Source organism: Schistocerca nitens, chromosome 2 (genome assembly GCF_023898315.1).
Source record: "Schistocerca nitens isolate TAMUIC-IGC-003100 chromosome 2, iqSchNite1.1, whole genome shotgun sequence".
NCBI classification, from domain to species: Eukaryota; Metazoa; Arthropoda; class Insecta; order Orthoptera; family Acrididae; genus Schistocerca; species Schistocerca nitens.
This window is the reverse complement of record NC_064615.1, coordinates 259,384,321-259,400,594: the sequence shown is the minus strand read 5'-3', so window position 1 is coordinate 259,400,594 and position 16,274 is coordinate 259,384,321.

The following is a 16,274-nucleotide window of genomic DNA, read 5'->3' as shown; positions in this document are numbered from 1 at the left end:
GGATATAGACTCATTTATGACTACGCTTTATCACATTGATATAATTGAGGAGGACAATAAAAGGGCAAGAGAAATGTCATATCAAAGAAGAGTAATAGAAGCGAATCCAAGCTGCAACTCTAATGGGAATGGCAGTAATGGTAGCAGTAACAATAATCATAACCAACTACACTCTCCGAGGAGACTTAGAAATGGGCAAAAAGTAACAATAATTATTACCATAATGGAAACTTTAGTAATGGTGCAGCGAGGGGCTATTTTAGGAACAATAGGAATTTTAATCGATATAATCCAATGTATGGCAACACAGGACAGTTCTTCCAACACCAGCAGAACAACAACAATAATTACACGAATCAAGCAAGACAATATAGACCGAATTCACCACAACAACCGATAATCACTGAAGTAGCTGAAGAGACAAATACCAATCGGGCCAACAATCAGTCAAACTAAACATGACCGCATCGTGCCCCGGAGGAGCAGTCAGGGGATGTGTTAGGGGAGAAACAGTAAAATTACAATTTTTAAGATAAAATGATGGTGAGCTGTTGACTGAAGACTTAACAAAGGATTTAATAACGTGTCATAATAACAGATCGAGTGCTCCGGTATCGGAAGTATTTGTTGAAATAGAGGAAGTTCCAACGAATGTGATATTAGACACCGCCGCTTCCGCCAATGTCATCTCAGGAGCTCTTTTTAGGAGAATTATTAGGAAGAAGAAAGTACCAATTTTGCCGGTACAAAACTGCAAAATCATCGGAGCTGTTGGAACACGCTCTCCCAATGTCGAAATACAAACACAATTAGAGATGAAAATGGGAAATGTAGCAATAAAATGCACGTTCCTTGTAGTGGAGAAGTTATTAGTGGACTGTATTCTTGGTATTGGGAGTATGCAGGAGTACGATTGTCAGATTGATTTTTTGGAGGGAATAGCTAAATTTAGATTAAATGGAGAAGAGATAGCACTGGCTTTAAATAGAAAGGAAACGGTGCATGAGAAATATTGTCGCGATGCCATAGTTCAGTTAATTGACACTATAAACGGTCGTTGGAAGGAGCTTTCAAAGGATTTGATACAACAGGAGGACTTTAACCAAACAACAATGGTAAAAGCTAGTGAATCAAATCGGCTTACCGGAGAACAAAGGCAGCAGCGTCATTATTTGTTAGAGGCATATGAAGAGATTTTTGATGAGAAACCAGGAATTATTAAAGGGTATATTTGTCACCTACAAGTGAAGCCACATCAGACTTACTGTTACACGCACTATCCGATCCCCTGGCGTTTAAAACAATCCGTTCAAAGGGAGATAAATAGAATGTTAGAATGGAACTTGATTGAGCCATCAACTAGTCCATATTGTTCTCCGCTCTTAGTAGTTCCAAAACCTGGAGGTAACGTTAGATTAGTTCTGGATGCGAGAGAGATTAATAAAATAATAGTACCTGTAAGAACTCATCCGGAAAATATAGATGAATTAATTCAAAATTTCCAGGATGTTTCGTACTTAACTAGTGTTGATTTGAGAAGTTCGTACTGGCAGGTCCAAATGGATGAAGAATCTAGGAAATATACCGCGTTTATCTATGCTGAGAGAAGTTACCAATTTAGAGTTGTCCCGTTCGGATTTAATATTAGTGCCGGAATATTTATTTCAGTGTTGGTTTATGTTCTTGGACCAGAATTGCGTAGTCGTATAACTGTGTTTGTTGACGACTTATTAATAGCCACGTAAACATGGGAAGAGCATTTGCATATTTTGGAAAGGATTTTTGCTGTTTTCAAGAAAACCGGAATTACAGTAAACTTACAAAAGTCTCATTTTGCTTTATCATAAATTAAGTTCTTAGGACATATGATAGATGCGAAAGGTATCCTGCCTACCGAGAAGAAGATAAGTGCAATTCGAAATTTTCCATCACCACGGAATAAAAGACAGCTGAAGAGATTTATAGGTATGGCATCGTTCTTCTGTCGTTTCATAAAGACTCAAGCCATGAATTCTGAAGCATTAAACCGACTTCTACGGAAGGATGTGCCATGGCAATGGATGGAAGAATGTGAACTAGCTTTTCGAGATATTAAAGACCAACTCGTTAACGCATCCTTATTATATCACCCTGATATGAATTGTGAGTTCTGTCTGTCCACGGATTCATCGGATGTTGGATTAGGTGCTTGTCTCTTCCAAATAAGGAAAATAAAAGGGGTACCAACATTCTGCCCGATAGCATTTGCTAGTCGAGTGTTATCGCCCTGTGAAAGAGCCTATACGGCCACAGAACTTGAAGCACTTGCGGTTATCTGGGCATTCAAGAAGTTTAATTATTATTTATATGGTTCGAAAACGATTGTGTATTGTGACCATCAATCACTAACCTTTTTGCAAAAATGTAAATTATTACATCCCAGACTGTCACGTTGGACAATGACACTACAACAGTACCAATTTAAAATTATTCATGTGTCTGGCAAAGAAAATATTATTGCGGATGCACTGTCAAGATTCTCAGAAGGCTTAACGCCGGAAATAGAATCAGTAAATACTTCCGATTTTCCAGTATTACTGTTGCAGGACAATATCTACAAGACTTATTATGTACATCTTTGTAGAGATATGGGAAATTTACAACGAAAAGACCCTCGATGGAAGAAGATAATTCAGCTAAAGGAACAACAAAATTCAAGGGCTAGTTTAGATCATTATAAATTAGTAAATGGAGTGTTATTCTTCAGATGTGGGAAGGACAACAATCCACGGTGGTGTGTATGTATCCCGAAGGAATATGAGGAAAAATTAATTTGGTTTACCCACTTATCATGGGGACATTTTGGTGTAATTAAATGTGTCGATAAAATAGGAGCATACTGTTATTTTCCGAATATTCGGAGAAAAGTGCACCAAACAATACAAAACTGTTTACTCTGTCAAAAGGCAAAACCGGATAATAGAAGTAGTAAGCTCTGCATTCAATTATTCCACGAGAGCCAAGGGCGTTAATTTCGTGTGATATCTGCGGCCCTCTCCCACGATCAAGAGGAGGAGTCAAATTCATTGTTGGATTCTTTGACGTGTTTACAAAATATGTAAAACTATATCCATTAAAGTGTGCTACTGCCAGAGCTGTTGTAGTGAGATTGGTGCGTGACTATCTTTCGCATGTAGGTTTACCGAAATCCATAATTACAGATAATGCCAGAATTTTTACCGGATTTTAATGGAAGCAAACATTAACACAGCTTGGTATTCGACAAATCTTGACATCATGTTACCATCCACAAGGTAGTCCAATAGAACGAGTTTTCCGGGAATTAAACCGATTTATGCGTACATACTGTCACAGTAAACAAACATCATGGGCTGATTATTTGTCAGAATTTGAACAAATATTTAATAATCTGACACATACCTCAACTAACTTTACTCCAACAGAGCTTATGTTTAGTCAGATTGAAAAGAACTTCTGGATAAACCATCTGCCAAAATATGAAGAACAGAATTTAAAATGCGAGGAAAAGATTCGACTCGCACTTGTCAATTTAACTAAAAAAGGCAATACAACGGAAATTGACATATGATAAACGGATTCACCGGATTCAGACGTTTCATCTTGGAGAAAAGGTTTTATTGAGGCGACACATCCATTCCTCGAAACTGATGAAGAACATAAAGAAATGGAATCTTCTTTATACCGGACCATATGTTATTGTAAATATACCAAATCCTGGATCATACTTGTTGGCATATCCCGAATCGAAAAGAATAAAGGGATTATTCCCGCATAATGATATTAAGAAATTTTTTGAAGGGTCGTAGATCTGTGATACCAAATATGGAGAACTTAGAGTGGAATTTGACTATGAGTCGAATGTGTATATAAATATCAAGATGTTTATGTTGTCTAGAGGGTAAGAGACAGTGAGATTGCTGCTGTGATAGGTTAAGAGACAGTGAGATTACTCCTATGATAGGTTAAGCGACGGTGAGATTACTCCTGTGATAGGTTAAGAGACAGTGAGATTACTCCTGTGATAGTTTAGCACAAAATTTTAAGATAGGTAAAAGAATTTGTTAATTACAAGTGTTTGTAAGTGTGGACTATGAGCAGAAGCCATAGCGATATACAATGAAAGTGCATCTACATTTCCTCAAGACACGGCACTTATGTGAGAATTGCGTGTGAAACTTGAACAGTGCGGGATATGTAGGTAAATACGCTGTGTGTATGATGTGCGCTGTTCGCGCGAAAAACAAATGAACTGTGAAACGGAGCAACACTCGATAATGTCACTGCTGCAAACAATTGAAGAAACTCTCTGGTTGCGCGAGAGAAAATTATTATAATTTTTAGATTTTTCATTATGCCTTCTCTACCAGGAGAATTAATTTAAGAATTTTAATTAACATTTTAAGAATAGCAGTTTGTGTGTTTCATATTATGGACTTAATTGTTGAAATATATTTCCCTTAATGTTCATGAGAGAATGAAGAAGATTCTGCGAGTTGATGATTTGTTAAATGAACATACGTCATCATTAATGATGTTTATTTGCAGGTGGATCTATAAATCAATTAATTATAAGAATAATGAAAATTTTTCAGAGAATTTTTTTCGAGAAATTATTCCTTTTGTGGAGTCAGTGTCATATGCCTATGTTTAAAATTTTTCATCAGGTGCAAACTTAAATTTTATCCATAATTTCGTAATTGAAAGCAAACCTCGGACAGATTCAATGTTCTACTTCCACCTGCAGTATAACAAAACGAAGATTAGATTTTAAAAATTTTTTGAGAGGAATACATTCGATATGAGCTACAACAAAATTTAAATGCCCACAGTCTATTTGGCAATGTTTTGGAGAATCAGCAGTTGTAACGCGAAACAACTTTGGTATTGAGGACTACAAAAAAATTCGCGATTGTCAGGACTGACAGATGTTCCAGTCTAGTACAGATGGAAGAATATAAGAATCCACTCCGATTTTGAGTTCAACGATGAAATATGGACTTCGATGCCTTAATCCACTCTCTTCCAGGGATTTATTCAGTCAGAACCTTTCCTTATTCCACTTTAAACCTGTTACATGTTCACTTCCCTGACCATCTGTTCCTGAGATCATCTTGCTGTTTCTACGGCATATTACCAGCCTCTGTCCTATACCATAAGCCATCGCCTGTCCTCCGTACCGCCTCCACCAAACGCTGTACGTCGCCTACCCGCTGTCCGTACCCAGTGTTCCTGTTCCATCGACTTCACGACGAGATCGCCGGCTACATCGTCGAAAGAAGAATTTTGAAAATTTTTTTTGAGCAATATTGTAAAATTTTTTTTGGCTATGAGGCACTTTTCCTTCGATATAATCTATGGAGCTTCTATATATTTCAAAATTACTGGATTTAGGCTTTCCTATCTTCTTTAATACCTGAGCTGGGGTCTATTCTTCCGGGTTTTCCAGGGTTTCCCTGTGAAGGCCAGTTCCCAAATGGGTAGACCTTTTTCGTAATTACGCCAATCTACATCTTCCCTGGTTATGTACTCGGGATGCTGGTAAACTCCGGTACATGTAGAAGCTACAGCTTAGGTATTCTCGTAACTTACTGTCTTAACATGATACCCAAATTCTCTATAGTAAAATTCTATTGATTCAAAATATTCGTCTTTTGAATAAACAACCCAACAAATTTTTCCTGTTAGCTCGCAAAGATTATTATCATTAACTTTGCTCGCTGCGAGGGGAAATTGTAATATCTCTTTATATTCGATGAATTATTCTGATACAATTCTACCCTTGAATGACGTTTACTAATTTTCTATCTTCATACTCGCAGAATCCATGCGAAAAGTAGTTTCATACAATAGCTATGCCATGAGCGCATAATTATTCTTTCTAGTACTCTCTCTGGTGGTTGTTAGAAAAAAAAGCTTCCGAGACTGTCTTCGTGCCGATGAGCCTGAGCTTGGTTTGAAGAATCGTAATCTGATTATTGAGATTTATGACAGAAGATAACTGATACGAAATGGTACGATTAAAAGGGAAATATATATATATATATATATATATATATATATATATATATATATATATATATATATATATATGCTCCTTCATACAAAAGGTGTGTATTTGACATTTGAGAATTAATGATATTCATCGATATATTGCGTAGTTGTTAATCAGAAGGGAACTTCCGAAAGACTCGATACGAACCTGCATTTAATAATCCAAGAGCTCCATTCCTTTTTCGGAAGGTTAAACTTCATCAAAGCCAAATATCCGCTTGATCTGAGGTTTCCCGACTGATTATACAACGCTCCCAAAATTACGAGGCATTTTATTTGTACAGATTAGCAGACTGCCGCAAAACACGAGCCTGCAGAGAAGAAGAATCATCGCCTGATTTCATTCTAACAAGTAAAATTTCTGAATCATTTTGAGTGACTGAGCTATGACTGTGTTTCCTATCATGAATGATTGACTGCTCGAACGAATTGAGAACTACATAGATGGGAGGAAAATTACACTACAATTAACGATTTACAATCTGTATTGTTCTGTACACGGATTATGGTACCTTTCGAGGAACGAGAAATAACTCTGAGTATGGTTGTCTAAACTAACCATTAGTAATACGACCTCGGTCAAAATTTCGTAAAATAACAATGCTGTGACTTACATGAGAGGGTGTTATAACAGTACTTATATCTCTCTTTTCTTATCGATAAGATTTCAGCCATCTGATGATTGTAAACAATTCTGGAATTACCATTATGTTAAGTCGGTATTGACTTTGACTCTCGAGATGCCCGAGACTTTGAGACAAAAAATTCGCATTGCAATTAAGTACACCCTGACCATTAAGCACTGCATTTATTTACTAAAGAAACATGAGGATAGTAATTACGAAACTGCACCCAAATAACATCTGAGTATTTCATTACTTTGGTTTTTAATGATCTAGACTTTTTTGAGTCTTGCTTATGGAATGGGCTTTCATGCCATAGTGATATATTAAATATTTAACCCGAAAACCCTTAAAATTATGTGTATCTGACAATAACGTAAAATTTCACAGTAAATCCACATAAAAAAATAAAAACAGAATTGCCTCTTCTTTGGTATCAAAACAATGATTCACCTTCAAAAAGAAAGTCTGCAAAATATGTCACAAAGTTTATCTTGCGTTTTACCCGGAGGTACGATACTCACATATAGTTATCCGCGTCCTCTCTGTTGCAATTCATGATCAGCACGTATCTGATGCGTTCAGAAACAAATTCCCTGATGCTGTCTAGTAAAATATTTTGATAGCAGGAGGCACTTCTGTTTATCTCGCAAAAACTAAGCGGTTCATGTCCAAAGGCGGGCATTGCTCCACTGTAAGTGGAATGTTGCGCTGAAGATCAGTATGTTACCAGCTGAAATTTCCTCAAAATAAAGATTTTTTTGAGTTCTGGATTTGTTGAAGATCTCTGCAAGATTTAAACATATGCAAGGTAATCTATAAGGGGCAGTCAAATTAAAACGAGGCAGATGTAAAAAGGTAAGTAAACTGTTCATTATTTCAAATTAAGTGCCTTAGCTGTTAATACATTTATCCCATTTTGAGACAAAACTATCAGTGCCTGCATGGAAAAATGTTTGCAGTTGTCTACGGAACCACAATTATACCTAGGCGTGGACCTGTACGTCCGAAGCAAAGCGACGGCCACAAATACCTTTCTTCAGGGCTCCAAAAATATGAAAATCGCATGGGAAGAGAACGATAACGTATGGTGGATGTGTAAAGGCTACCCAGCGAAATCGAAACAACTTTGATAATGTGAGTGAGAGGGGAATGGGCAGGCTGTTGCTTGTGCAGTCAATCCTGAAATTACAACGGACGATGGGTGCTACGAAAATGACATGGACTGTTACGTTGGGGAGAGTTATCAGTGGAAAGAAGGAGGAGTTGTTACAAAATTCATTGATTCCAAGAAGGAACTGTGATTTCGAAACTGATGCAAGACATTTCTAAAGCAAATTCAGTCGTACTTGGTGAGATCGATAGACATATGATCAGTATATTATTCCAAGACACTATACGGCTCTTCTTTCGAAAATGGTTCAAATGGCTCTGAGCACTATGGGACTTAACATCTGAAGTCATCAGTCCCCTAAAACTTAGAACTATTTAAGCCTAACTAACCTAAGGACATCACACACACCCATGCCCGAGGCAGGATACGAACTTGCGACAGTAGCAGTCGCGCGGTTCCGGACTGAAGCGCCTAGAACCGCTCGGCCACCGCGGCCGGCCTCTTCTTTCGAGCAGAGCTTTGGGACCATTTACGATTCAGTCAGTCACAAAATTCAAGAATGTCCATGAAGACTGTCTAAAACATGTGGTGGGGACCAACTGCTACCTAACTGCAACAGCTGCTACAAACGGAGTCTATGTGCAAAATGAATACCGAAAAGCGATGGAAGAAAACATGATATACTGTAATTGACGTTACCTGAACAGCATTTTTCAGCGCACATGATAAACCGCTTAAGGGAGACTCATCTTGAGACCCTCAGAGAAAGCAATAGTCTCCATCAAAAATTCGCAACAGAGGAGAACTATCACGTACAAAAAGCAATGATACACGAGGAGAAAGTTTTGAATGAAGATACGACCGTTCTTCAGCAAAAAACTACCTGGAACACTGACTGAATTATACAAAAACACTTGCTCACATAATGCATAGTAATCAAAGACCATCTAATATCGAAAAACATCAGTTACTCATTCCCAATCCTCGCCCCTCACACTATTTCCAACTCTCTTTCTTTCTCTCATTTCACACACCCACCCACCCACTCATTCACCCACCCACCCACCCACCCACACACACACATACACAGACACACACACACACACACGCACACACACACACACACACACACACACACAGAGAGAGAGAGAGAGAGAGAGAGAGAGAAAGGTACAAAAGTGCCAAGTGACAAGCGATGTGGTAGCAGAAGACATAAAACACGTAATCGAGGTGCACAAGACCCACATCAACTCCAAAACAACAGATCAAAACATATCCATAAAAGTAAACAAAAACTGTAGGAACATAAAATCCTTCCGGAGACAGATGAAAGGAATATCCTGGTCCTTGTGGGTGACGCGGAATAAATCAACAAAACAGAATAATTCACAGAAGAGAACAACATCATCAAATTAATCAATGATCCCACTATCGGGTACTAGAAAAACATGCAAAAACTTCTAAAAACCTTCAAGCTTACCATCACAAAGGCTCAAGTAAAATATATGACACAAAGACCACCAAAGCACACACTCTAATAATTTACCAGAAATACATATACACGGATATCCAGTTAAAAAATGCAACAAGTTATCGCCTAGCTAGACACACATGTACAGTACTACAGAAACCGTACGCTTTCACAAACAATAGGAATCCTCAAAACTCTAACAAACCGATAGAAAAGATAAAACACATAAATATACTATCAACTGCAAACCTTGTATCTTTTTTTATATCACACCAACGAACACAAATGTGTCAGTAGGACAAAGAATCAGTATTATTAAAGGACGATTGCAGAAACGAAATACAACAAATGCAACGTAAATGAAATTGAATCCACCCTCAAGATTACAACAGAACAGACTACTTCCCTTTTTTAGATAGACCTTTCAACAAGGTCTATCTATAAACAGGATGCCTAGCAATGGTGGTCTACCTAGAATTTCTGAAACACATTGAGAACAAAATATTCAGAGAAATTATATATGCAAAAAAATACTACGCTATAAACTGGTACACATTAGGTGGACGACACCATTCGCTTGCTAGAAGAACCAGACATTTGGGTAAAACAGCTACGCAGTGACATAAACACAGTTCACCCTAAAATAAAATGCACTATCGTGACAGAAGCAGACATGAAACATAACTTCTTAGACATCACAATACACAGAATCAACAAAAAATAATTGTTTGTATTAAGGAAACAAAGTACTGCAATTAAAACCACTCACAACCATTCCAATCATTTCTAGGCGCACAAACGTTCAAATTTTAGGTACATGCTATACAGGCTCAACAGAGTTCCATTGGACAAACTCATCCACACACAGGATCTAAACACAGTATACCAGATAGCCAGAGAGAATGGATACATCACACAAATACCAGAAAACGAAATAAAAAAAGAACATTAAGAAAGAAGGAAACGATGAACAAATTACTTGCCACAACAAAGACCACAGGGAAAAAGGAAAACTTTATAAAGAACACAGCTTGCCACATACGAGTACTAAGATACAGCAACAAAAACGTCCACACAGGAGGGGGAGACATTCTGAAGAAACAAGGAACACAAATCATTACGCACAAATATGACAGCACAGATAAATCTAAACGCTAAGAACACCTCCACGGACAAATTCTCCAAAAGCTGCCATTCTGCCGACATAGATCAAACATGCAACAATTTTAAATTTAGATATCCTGAACATCTCAGAGCCTTAAGAAGTGACAGTACACACTCCACTTCTGCATATCATTTCATATAAGAAAACCGCCACCCAAACAACACTGAGACCGATCTTAAGACCATCAGAGAAAGCAACAGTTTCTATCAAAATCTTACAACAGAGAAGAACTACCACTTACAAAAAGCAATGATACAAAGAAAGAGCCTCGAATGAAAATACATCACTCTGCAACAAAATAATATTTGGAGCACTAAATGAATTGCACTCTAAGGCAAAGAAAAGAGCAACGCACCACGACGGAATTATCCGAATAGGACGGAAATAGGTAGATGTGCTGTACAATTTCAGAAAAACAGGATGATTTATTCAATAGAAAGAGCTTCACAAATTGAACAAGTCAATAATAAGTTCGTCCACCTCTGGTTCTTATGCAAGAACCTTTTCGGCTTGACGCTGGTTGAGAGGGCTGTTGGATGTCCTCCAGAGGGATATCATGCCAAATTCTGTGCGATTGCCGAGTTAGATCCTAAAAGTCCAGAGTTGGTTGGAGGGCCATACCCATAATGCTCCAAATGTTCTCAGTTGGGGAGACGTCCGACGATTTTGCTGGCCAAGGTGGGGTGTAGCAAGCACAAAGACAAGTAGTAGAAACTTCCGCCGTGGGCGTCTTACCCTGATGACTTTCCATGAAGGGCAACAAAAAGGAGCGAAGGTTTTCTTCGACATATCGGTGTGCTCTAAGGGTGCCGCTGATGACAACTAAAGGGAACCGTTATGAAGTGAAATGGCAGCCTGTACCATCACTCCTGGTTGTCGGGCCGTATGGAGGGCGACAGTCAGAATGGCATCCCACTGCTGTCTGGGGTGTCTCCAGATACGACTTCGCCGCTCATTGGGCTCAGTTCGAAGCGAAACTCATGACTGAAGACAATTATACTACAGTCAATGATATTCCAGGAAAATGTTCCTGACACCACTGCAAACGAATCTGTTGGTTTACAGAGGTCAATGGCAGTCTGCGCAATGGGCGCCGTTAGCTCAGCGGCGGAGTTAAAAGAAATAAAAAATACACTCTTAAGGAAAAGAGGTGAATAAATAAGTTTATTAGATTTATTGAGTATAGCAGTTATTGATGAAACATATGAGATTCATCTGGAAAAATAGCGCTGCTTTACAGCTTACATCACATAAACAAAGGCGAACTTATTCCAAAAAATGTAATAAGTGATACAAAAGAACCGATGGCTTATTCATAGTTAAAGAAACAGCACAAACAGCTGGGTAAGGACAACGGTCGTTGAACTTGCGGTTCTATGACGCAAACAAACGTAAAACAAGAGAAGAATTTATGGATTTCGTTGAACTCATAGCACAAGATACCTCATCATTCACAAGTGCAGCTGTTATGTCCCAACAGAAAATTTATTAGGATTTGGTTTGGATGACTGCTCTACAAAGGCAGGTAAAACGGTGGTGAACAGGCGATTGTAAGGAAAAAATATTCTCTAAAAATATTTTTTCACTACTCAGACCACAAGTGCAGTCTTATGGTGAACGATACAAATTAGGATCCGGAAATGAAGTTTTTTTATTGCCGCTGTAAAGGACACGAGTTTTTAAGTTGTCAACTCCTAGTAGAAATTACGCCCGCTCTCTATCAAGAGAATATATGTTAAGAGAAACATAAATCAATTGCAAAATTTTCTCACAGTTTTCCGGAGGTTGTTTCAATGCTAGAAACTGTAATTGAAATTCTGGTTACATGTCTAGCTGTAATGGAAATGAATAGCCGTAAACCTACATCAGGTAATGGCACTGGATACTGCTGAGGTTCGCTAATCCTCCAACATTTGGATTCCCTTATGTCATATCAAACATTCGATTTTGTAAATAAATAACCCAACTCTTACTTTAACAAAACTGCATCCTTCATACATGATGAAAACTGGTATTACCAAATTACACAAAAACACAGAATTGTTTAAAAATTTTATGTGTCGAATAATGTCGACAGAGAACTACAACTTTGGTGTAATGTGCTAATGAAGAAGAATACGGAAATCGTTACTCTTCCTCACGAAAGCAACGTTTTTCTTCCTCCCCGTGACACAACATTCTCGATATGGGCGTCGTTCAGTGCTCTACGCAACCGTAAAATGTTGCACTGTTATGCCTTGAACAGCAAAGAGCTATAAGAGAGTAAAGACTGACTGTCGCTGCATTAGGCCTCATCAGCGCTCATTGAAAGTTTGTGAACGGAAACGGTGAGAAGGTGGAAATTAAGGTAATAGACAAATATAGAGTCAATCCGTGAAAATAATTGCTAACCTAAAACTTTAGGACATTATAGAGCAATGTAGGCAGTAGGTGCCTGCACTACATAAGTAGTGGCAGCATTGAAATATTTGTTGAATAATGAGCAGAGAGCTTCAGCAGTTTAAAAGAACGAATCGTTCACTCTTCAGCAGAGTTTAGTGGTTTTGAAGCTTTCTGCCAAATTAAAACTGTGTGCCAGACCACGATTCGAAGCCGGCGCGTTGCCTTTCATGGTCAGATGCCTTACCAACTGATCTAGTGATCTATTCAGGCGCCTCTCGAAACGCCCGTCCTCCCCCCCCCCCCCCTTTTCATCGTTTCTGAGAAGTTTGGAGAGTAGGAGAGAGATACTGCTAGCAGTGAAGTTGTGAGGGGGTTCGCGAGGTCTTTGGGGGAAGGGGGGGGGGCAGTCATGCCTGTATGGCTCAGTTGGTAAGAACACTACCCTCTAAAGGCAGTTGTTCGGCCTACGAATCCCGCTCCATTTTTTTTTCAAAAAAAATTGTGCTTCCCTTCCTCCACCATCCCTTTCACCCCACTTCCCACCCCTTCCAACGAAACTGTTATGAATTACCTGCCGCTTTCCGCCCCTCTTGCTCGGGTTCTGTGTTTCTTGGCTTCGGAAATTATCAGTAGCAAGCAGTGTCTCGGGTTAATTCTAAACGGCAACGCTTTGAAGTTCATTCAGCATTCTACTGGTACTATACTACCGAATAACATTACAATGGACCACCTCCTACTATCAAATTGTCGTATAATGCAAACATAGTGGCTATATTAGCTACAAATTAGTTATTCGGCTATAAGTCTTGACGGATATCTGGAGTCATACTGTTTGTAGTAATTCTCACAGGGTAGGGAGGATGGGGGAAGGGGGAACATGGAATCTTGATTGTACACCGCAGATCACTTCCATAGTAAAAGGAAATCACCTGGTGTGCTTAAATGAGTGTGTTGGAGCAACTACACGTCAATCCTTTAAGTTCTCAATTGCTCAAATACTCATTCGGTCATCCTGGTTTAAGTGCCCAATAGTTTCAGTAACCTGTGTTTCATGCAGTAACAGCGGTATTTATGAGACTGCAGCAAATGATAAAGCAATAACAACATACTGCCACGCTATGTCATGTTTGTGTGAAATAATCACATGGTCTAAGGCGCTGCAGTCATGGACTGTGCGGCTGGTCCCGGCGGAGGTTCGAGTCCTCCCTCGGGCATGGGTGTGTGTGTTTGTCCGTAGGATAATTTAGGTTAAGTAGTGTGTAAGCTTAGGGACTGATGACCTTTGAAGTTAAGTCCCATAAGATTTCACACACATTTGAACATTTTTGAAATAATCACGTTGAAGCGGATAATGCCTTGTTGACAAGATTGTCCATCATACAATGTAATCGTTCACTGCTAGTACTGACATCACTTAAAACCTCCGGGCTAATAGGCCATGTTCGATATATAAAGCTTTCTCCTAACGTTTCCCCTCCGACTGCAGGTCTGATGAGGGGTGAGGACTATCATAAAACGGTCAATAATATTTTGGATCCCATAAATTATAAAAAACTTCAGAAGGATCCGAAGACGAAGATTTTAAAAGTCACTAATCGACTGCTCAAAGCGTCTTCACTCACCTTTGACAATAACGGAAGCGTACCCGCCTAGGCTCTATGGATTGCCCAAGGTGCACAAACCACAGATTTCCTTGTGTGTGCTATTTGGTCTCCCACCAATGGATCAGACACTTCGCCTCACTGCTGCAACCTCATGTTGGTGGAACTGAGCGTCATATTAAAAATTCATATCACTTCATAGGCAAATTAAAAGAAATGCACGTTGACCAAGGTGATATCCTTGTTATTTCTGATGTTGTGTCATTACTTACCATGATTCCAATAACGATGCTATCTCATGTGTAGCAGATTCTTTTCCAGCAGATATCGAGGAGTTATTTAGACACTCCCTCACGACAACCTATTTTCAATAGAATAATGATTTTTATGAACAGACTGAAGGGGTGGCAATGGGCAGTCCTCTTAGTCCGGCTGTGAGCAATTTGTTTATGGAGAACTTTGAACAACGGGCGTTGCAGACTGCCAGTAAAAGACCAGCCAGATGGTACCGCTACGTCGATATTACTTTCGTAGTATGGGCATACGGTGCAGAGGAATATGATGTCTTCCTGATACATCTTAACAATACCAGTCCAAGAATAAAATTTACTATGGAGACGGAGAATAATGGCCCACTGAATTTCTTGGATGTGTCTGTTATTAAGCGAGGGGACGGGACGTTGGGCCATAGACTACACAGAAACCCAAGCATACTGACCGTTACCTGTACAAAGATTCTAACCATCACCCCAGACACAAAAAAAGAGGCGCGATTAAAACCTTGATGGACATGGCGCAAAACATTTGTGAACCGACTTACACTATGTGATCAAAAGTATCTGGACACGTGGCTGAAAGTGACTTACAAATTCGTGGCGCCCTCCATCGGTTATGCTGGAATTCAGTATGGCGTTGGCCCACCATTAGCGTTGATGACAGCTTCCAATCTTGCTGGCATACGTTCAATCAGGTGCTGGAAGGTTTCTTGGGGAATGACAGCCCATTCTTCACGGAGTGCTGCACTGAAGAGAGGTATCGATGTCGGTCGCTGAGGCCTGGCACGAAGTCGGCGTTCCAAAACATCCCAAAAGTGTCCTATAGTATTCAGGTCAGGACTCTGTGCAGGCCAGTCCATTACAGGGTTGTTATTGTCGTATTACCACTCCGCCACGGGCCGTTCACTATGAACAATGCTGGATCGTGTTGAAAGATGCAATCGCCATCCCCGAATTGATCTTCAACAATGGGAAGCAAGAACGTGCTTAAAACATGAGTGTAGGTCTGTGCTGTGACAGTGCCACGCAAAAAAACAAGAAGTGCAAGCCTCTCCACAAAAAACACGACCACACCATAACACCACAGCCTCCAAAGTTTACTGTTGACACTACACACGCTGGCAGATAACGTTACCGGGCATTCTCCATGGCACACCCTGCCATCGTATCGCCGCATTGCGTACCGCGATTCGTCACTCCACACAACGTTTTTCCACTGTTCAATCGTTCAACGTTTACGCTCCTTACACCAAGCGAGGCGTCATTTGGCATTTACCGGCTTGATTTGTGGCTTATGAGCAGCCGCTCTACCATGAAATCCAAGTTTTCTCACCTCCCACCTAAGTGTCATAGTACTTGCAATGGATCGTGATGCACTTTGGAATTCTTGTGTCATGGGCTGGATAGATGTCTGCCTATTACACATTACGACCCTCTTCAACTGTCGGCAGTCTTGTCAGTCAACAGACGAGGTCGGCCTGTGCAATTTTGTGATACACGTTTCCCTTCACGTTTCCACTTCACTATCGCATCGCAAACAGTGGACCTAGGTGCGCCATTTCTCTGGCGCG